Source organism: Scyliorhinus torazame, chromosome 4 (assembly GCF_047496885.1).
Source record: "Scyliorhinus torazame isolate Kashiwa2021f chromosome 4, sScyTor2.1, whole genome shotgun sequence".
Taxonomy (NCBI): Eukaryota; Metazoa; Chordata; class Chondrichthyes; order Carcharhiniformes; family Scyliorhinidae; genus Scyliorhinus; species Scyliorhinus torazame.
Window position 1 is genome coordinate 203,292,650 of NC_092710.1, and position 5,967 is coordinate 203,298,616.

Consider the following 5,967-nt stretch of genomic DNA (forward strand, 5'->3'; position numbering starts at 1 on the left):
ATTTGTAGAAGTGAAGATTACTACAACATGAAGCTTTCATACTCTCCTACTCCTTCCAAACCACAACAGGAAACCCCTGCCACATCAGATAGTCTGCAATGCATGCATGGCTAGCAAATAAATGCTATGATTTTTCTTCAACGTTTCTCAGTGGAAAGCAGGCACCAGCTGGGCAAGGCATCAGGTTCTCTCAAGTGCAAGGTATCAAAGTGTTTCTTTCATGTCCTTACAGAGTTCCTTATGTCAATGCCAAGATGAGACAACTTGCCCTTAATGGAAAATGGCAAACATTTTTTGGAGCTGATGCCTAGCTGGATTTTCTTTCTCCAACAAAATGTAAGTTCTCTGGACATGAGTTTAATATACCAGCAACCGATCGAAATGAAGGGCTCCTACTTACAGTCCATGACTCAGTGCCTCCACTCTCCACACGTTGAAGAAGAAAGATGGGCACTAAATGTATGGACGTATGGGGTTGGATTTTCCGTTAGCTGACACCGAAATCGGGAAACACGATTGGGCGGTGAATAGCTTCCGACGCCGAAATCGAGCCTTGGGCGAAATTCTCCATCCCGCCCCGCCACATTTCTGCCCCGACCGGCCGGCGGGAGTCTCCGTAACACCGGCCGGTCAATGGGGTTTCCCATTGTGGGGCAGCCCCACGCCGTCGGGAAACCCCCGGGCGCCGGCAAAACGGAGACTCCCGCCGGCGGAGAATGACGCCCCTGATGCCAGTTTGAAGCCAAATCGGGATTATCCGGCCCTCCAAAAACGCCAAAATCGCAGCACCTGCCGCGCGGCCTGAAAGTACAGTAGGCATGTCCTGACAACTGATTCTCCGGGGCCTCAGCGATTCAGCACCTCAGATGGGCTGATTCCCAACGGCGTGTTTCTAATGTGCTATAACAATTCGTGAACCTGGCGTGCTGGCTGCAGTGGCAGAGAAAGGAGGTAGGAAATGGCATGGGTTGACTGCGGGCTCCCGGATCGGACATTGGCTGTGCTTTCTGCGGGGGGAGGGGCCCTGCCAGGGCCGGGGAAGGGGGGGGGGGCAGGTCGAGCAGCCGGGGAGCCTCCAACAGGAAAGGGGTAGACAGCCATTACGGCGGCCATCTTGCTGGCCACCCACCGCGGCCCCTAGGTGCACGCAGAGAAAACAAACTCATGGATGCCGCCCCCACCCCACCCAACCTGCAGCCACACACTGGGGGACCACCCAGGGCCACACAGACAGCAGCCCCCATTGAGGGTTGTGCCATCCAACGGTACCCCGAGCAGCAGGGAAGGACGCCAGAAGCGGGGCACTGACGGGGCCGGGGTGTGGGGGTGGGGGGACATGCATGATTGGGGCACGCGGTGATACCTGGGGCCACCGTGTGGCCCATGGTACCTGGTTGGGCATGGGTAACATGATAACATGTTTGCCTTTCATCCCCTGCAGAAAATTATGGCTTTTGGGCATCAACCTGCGATACTGGCCACTGTGGCGATGGCTGCTGCTCTGAATGCAGAGCATGGGCTGCTCAGAGAGGAGGTGGAGGCTGCAGCAGAGGGGCAGGTGGCAGCTGCTCAGGTTGGAGGGCCAGCCACCCAATGGCTGAGGAAGAGGAGGTGCCATGGAGGCGCTGGATGAGGCCACGCGTTTACCGTGACCGCAATTCATTTGAAGACCTTCCGGAGCGGGCATGCAGAAGGCCACTGCTGTTGAGCAGGGAGACAGTGCAACACATCTGCCAGATGATGGCATGCCTGGCACTGCAGGAGTATGGGGGAGGCCACCCACTCCCGGTGGCCGTCAAGGTAATGGTCGCACTGAACATTGACGCAACGGGGTCGTTCCAGTTGCCGAGTGGGGACCTCCGGGATCTCACAGGCATCGGCACGCAGGTGCATCCGTGCCATCACTGACTGTATGCCCAGACGGATCGGTACATTCAGTACCCGTGGACCGCGCCCACCAGGATGCAGTCATCGATGGGGTGCACGTTGCCCTACAGCCACTGGCGAATAACAGGCTGCTGTTTACCAACAGGAAGGCTACCAATCAATGAACATTCAAGTGGCCTGTGACCATCAGATGCAGATCCTGCACGGCTGCGCCCGATTCCTGGACAGTGTACATGACTCTTTCATTTTGGGGCACTCAGTGATCTGCGACATGTTCGAGGGACAAACCCCCCCCCCCCCCCCCACCCACCCCCCCGCGCTGGTGGCTGGGCGACAGGGGTTACCCGTTGCGGTTGTGGCTGATGACACCTATATGGAGGCCACAGACCGACGCGGATACCCATTACAATGATGCCCATTATGCGACTAGGAGTGTGGTCGAGAGGTGCTTCGGGGTTCTGAAGATGCGATTCAGGTGCCTGGACCGCTCTGGAGGGGCCCTCCAGTTCGAGGCTAGGAGGGTCGCCCACAACATGGTGGTCTCCTGCGTCCTCCACAACATCGTCCAGCAGAGGGGCGATGTGCTGGAGGAGGATGAGGAGGAAGGGCAGGCCTTATCAGACGAAGAGGATGAGCGGGAGGGGTCAATGAGCAGGACATGGGGCCCAGCCAGAAATGGGAGGCCACACAACAGTACCGCCAGGGCCAGCACGGATGGGACACCCTCATGCAGACACGTGTCACAGACTCGGGGGGGGGGGGGGGGGGGGGGGGAGGAGGAGGGGGGGGGGGGAGGAGGTGCGTCGCTGGCCAGGCACACGAACGCCACCACTGAGTGCCCCCTCACCTCCCACATCACCGAACACCCTCACCTCCCACACCACCAAACCCACCGCATGCATACCGCCTCCGTCATATATACCTCCGCGCCCTACAAGCTGGGGGCACTGGACGGCAGTGACAGCGGGTCTGGTCCATGGGATGGAGGATGATGCCTGAGTGATGCGTCCCACTCACTGACTGATGTGCCATAGACGTTCAGGCTGGTGGCACAGTGGCATAGTGATGTGGTGCAGTCACTCTGCCTGCTCTGCGATAAGCTCCGTGCTCAACATCGTGTGACAATGTCTGACTCATGCCCACACTAGCACCTTCCACCTGGGTGATCCCTGCATGCGAGCTGGCCAGTCCAGCACATGGCACTGTCGAATTGCTGGGGATGGGGTGCTGGGGACGGTCGGGGTGGGGGAGGCGGGGCGAGGGCTACACGGTGCACCCACTGGGCCTCACCTGTCCCACACCCCCCACTCCCACTGGCCAGCACTGACCACCATGCCCCCATACCCATCAGACAGAGCACCAAGGCAGGTTTGAATGGTATGAACATGTATTTATTGTGAGCAAATATATGCAGCCTGTGCCCTAGCCCCATAACTAGACTGTGCCCTGTTCCCGTGCCAACTTAACTGGTGTCTATATTTCTGGCCGTAAGGGCCCTACAATTATGCCTTTGTGGTTCCCAGACGGTACCGCAGGAGTGGAGGCGGACTTCTGTGACTCCTGCCTGGCGACAAGGGTCCCCTTAAGCACACGTCTCCTGTGGCGGCCCAGCCCTTCCTCCTCCCTCGGGGTGCCCGATGGCCCCGGGATTCTCCATGGGACGGGGGTATAAGTGGAGCTACCCCTGAGGCCTCCTAAACACCTGACGCTGTCAGTCCTGGAGGCCCTCTCTGGTATCGACAAGGCACTGAACACTAGCGGCCATGGAGCACAGGGAGTGACCCAACTCCGTCTGGGACTGCGCCACATCACTATGCGACTGTGCCACCAGCCTGAGGCTCTGTGCCACAACAGCCAGTGAGTGGGTCATGTCACTCAGGGTGTGGGCAATGTCCCTTAGGGTCTGTGCCACATCAGCCAGTGAGTGGGCCACGTCCCGCTGGGACGAGGCCACCTCCCTCTGGGACTGGGTCACCTCCCTCTGTATCTGCGCCATGCCGGCCTGCACCTGGGCATTGCCGCCGACACTCTCAGCAATGGGCTGGCTCTGGCACATGGTTGCCTGTGAGACGGTAGCCCTGTCCTGGGCCTGACCCCCGCCTGCACAGAATTCCCCAAGCCTTGCACATGCTGACCCATATCCGACACCGCCGCGCCCATTGTCTCCACTGCGGATGCTGGCCCTTATCCTCCGACCCGGGGGAGGGGCCTCCTGAGTCTCGGGCAGAGGGCTGGTGCTCTGGCTGCTCTGTCATCCGGGGTGCTCCGGCTCTGGCATTGGCTGGGGCCCAGATGGGTCGGCCCGATCTCCGGCAGGTCCTGTAAGACACAAGACGCCATGTACGGTTAGACATCTAGACGGTGGTGAGGCGGGAGGTGGTGAGGGCTGAGATGAGGGGGTGAGGGTTGGGGTGAGAGGTGTCGGGGGGGGGGGCGGTGAGGGGGTTGGGGGGATGAGGGGGATTGGGGGGGGGTCAGAGGTTGGGGTGAGGGGGTGGGGTGGGGTGAGGGGTTGGGAGGGTGATGCGTAATCAATTGCACAAAGACGCAGATTGGGTACAACTGTGGCTTTATTACAGTCAGATGTGTGGCCTCCTGCTGCAGCTGGCGAAATGGAAGGGCACTGGAGGTCATGCATATTTATACAGTTCTCCCTGGGCGGAGCCAGCCAGCAGGGGCTACCGGCGAACCTGTAGTGCAGGTCCTACCTTACATCCCCTAATACAGTGCTTCACCACATTCACCCCCTGTTAAAAATGAGTCCGGCGGGCGTGACGTGAAATAATATGCAAATAGTGCAATTATGTACAGCGGTAGGAAAAAAGAAAAAGTCCATGTTGACGGTCCGGAGTCCGTCAAAGGTTCAGCCGGTCCGGTGTTTTGGTGCTTCGTTGGGAGCGGCGTAGCCGTAGAGGTGAAGTCAGTGCTGGTGGTGGTGGAGGTGGCGGTGCTGATGCTGGCCAGTCATCGAGGAACTCCGGGAGCGTGCCATAAGTCCTCTTTGTCCTCTAGTGCGGAAAATGGGAGGGGGGGGGGTCTGGTGGGGTCAATGTTGGCGGCGCGGTGGGAGGGGGAGGCGCATGGGTGGGGGTGTGTGTTGGGGTGGAACCTGACGGTGCCAGTCGGGGAACTCAACGTAGGCATATTGAGGGTTGGCGTGGAGCAGGTGAACCCTGTCCATCAAGGGGTCCGCGTTGTGGAGTCGGACGTGCCTACGGAGAAGGACCGGTCCTGGAGCTGCGAGCCAAGTCAGGGGCGACACCCCGGATGTGGACTTCCTGGGGAAGGTAAAAACTCGTTCATGGGGTGTGTTATTAGTGGCGGTGCACAATAGTGACCAGATGGAGTGTAGAGCGTCAGGGAGGACCTCTTGCCAGCGAGAGGCTGGGAGGTTCCTGGACCGAAGGGCCAGCTGGACGGCCCTCAAACCGTCCCATTCTCCCGTTCTACTTGCCCGTTTTCCCGGGGGTTGTAGCTGGTCGTCCTGCTGGAGGCTATACCCCTGCTGAGCAGGAACCGACGCAGCTCATCGCTCATGAATGAGAATCCCCTGTCACTGTGGATGTAAGCGGGGAAACCGAACAGAGCGAAGATGGTGCTGAGGGCCTTGATGACGGTGGCAGACGTCATATCAGGACACGGGATGGCCAAGGAGAATCTGGAGTACTAATCGACCACACTGAGAATGTACGTGTTATGGTCGGTGGAGGGGAGGGGCCCTTTGAAATCCACGCTGAGGCGTTCAATGGGACAGGACGTCTTCACCAGGCATGCACGGTCTGGCCGGTCGAAGTGCGGCTTGCACACCGCACAGACCTGGCAGTCCCTGGTGACTGTCCTTACTTCCTCGACGGAATAGGGCAGATTGCGAGCTTTGACCAGATGGTACAATCGAGTGACCCCCGGGTGACAAAGGCTGTCGTGTAGGGCCCGGAGATGGTCTACTTGTGCGCTGGCACATGTACCTCGGGAGAGGGCGTCTGGGGGCTCGCTGAGTTTATCGGGGCAATACAAAATCTCATAATTACAGGTGGAGAGCTCGATTCTCCACCGCAAGATTTTATCACTTTTGATCTTGCC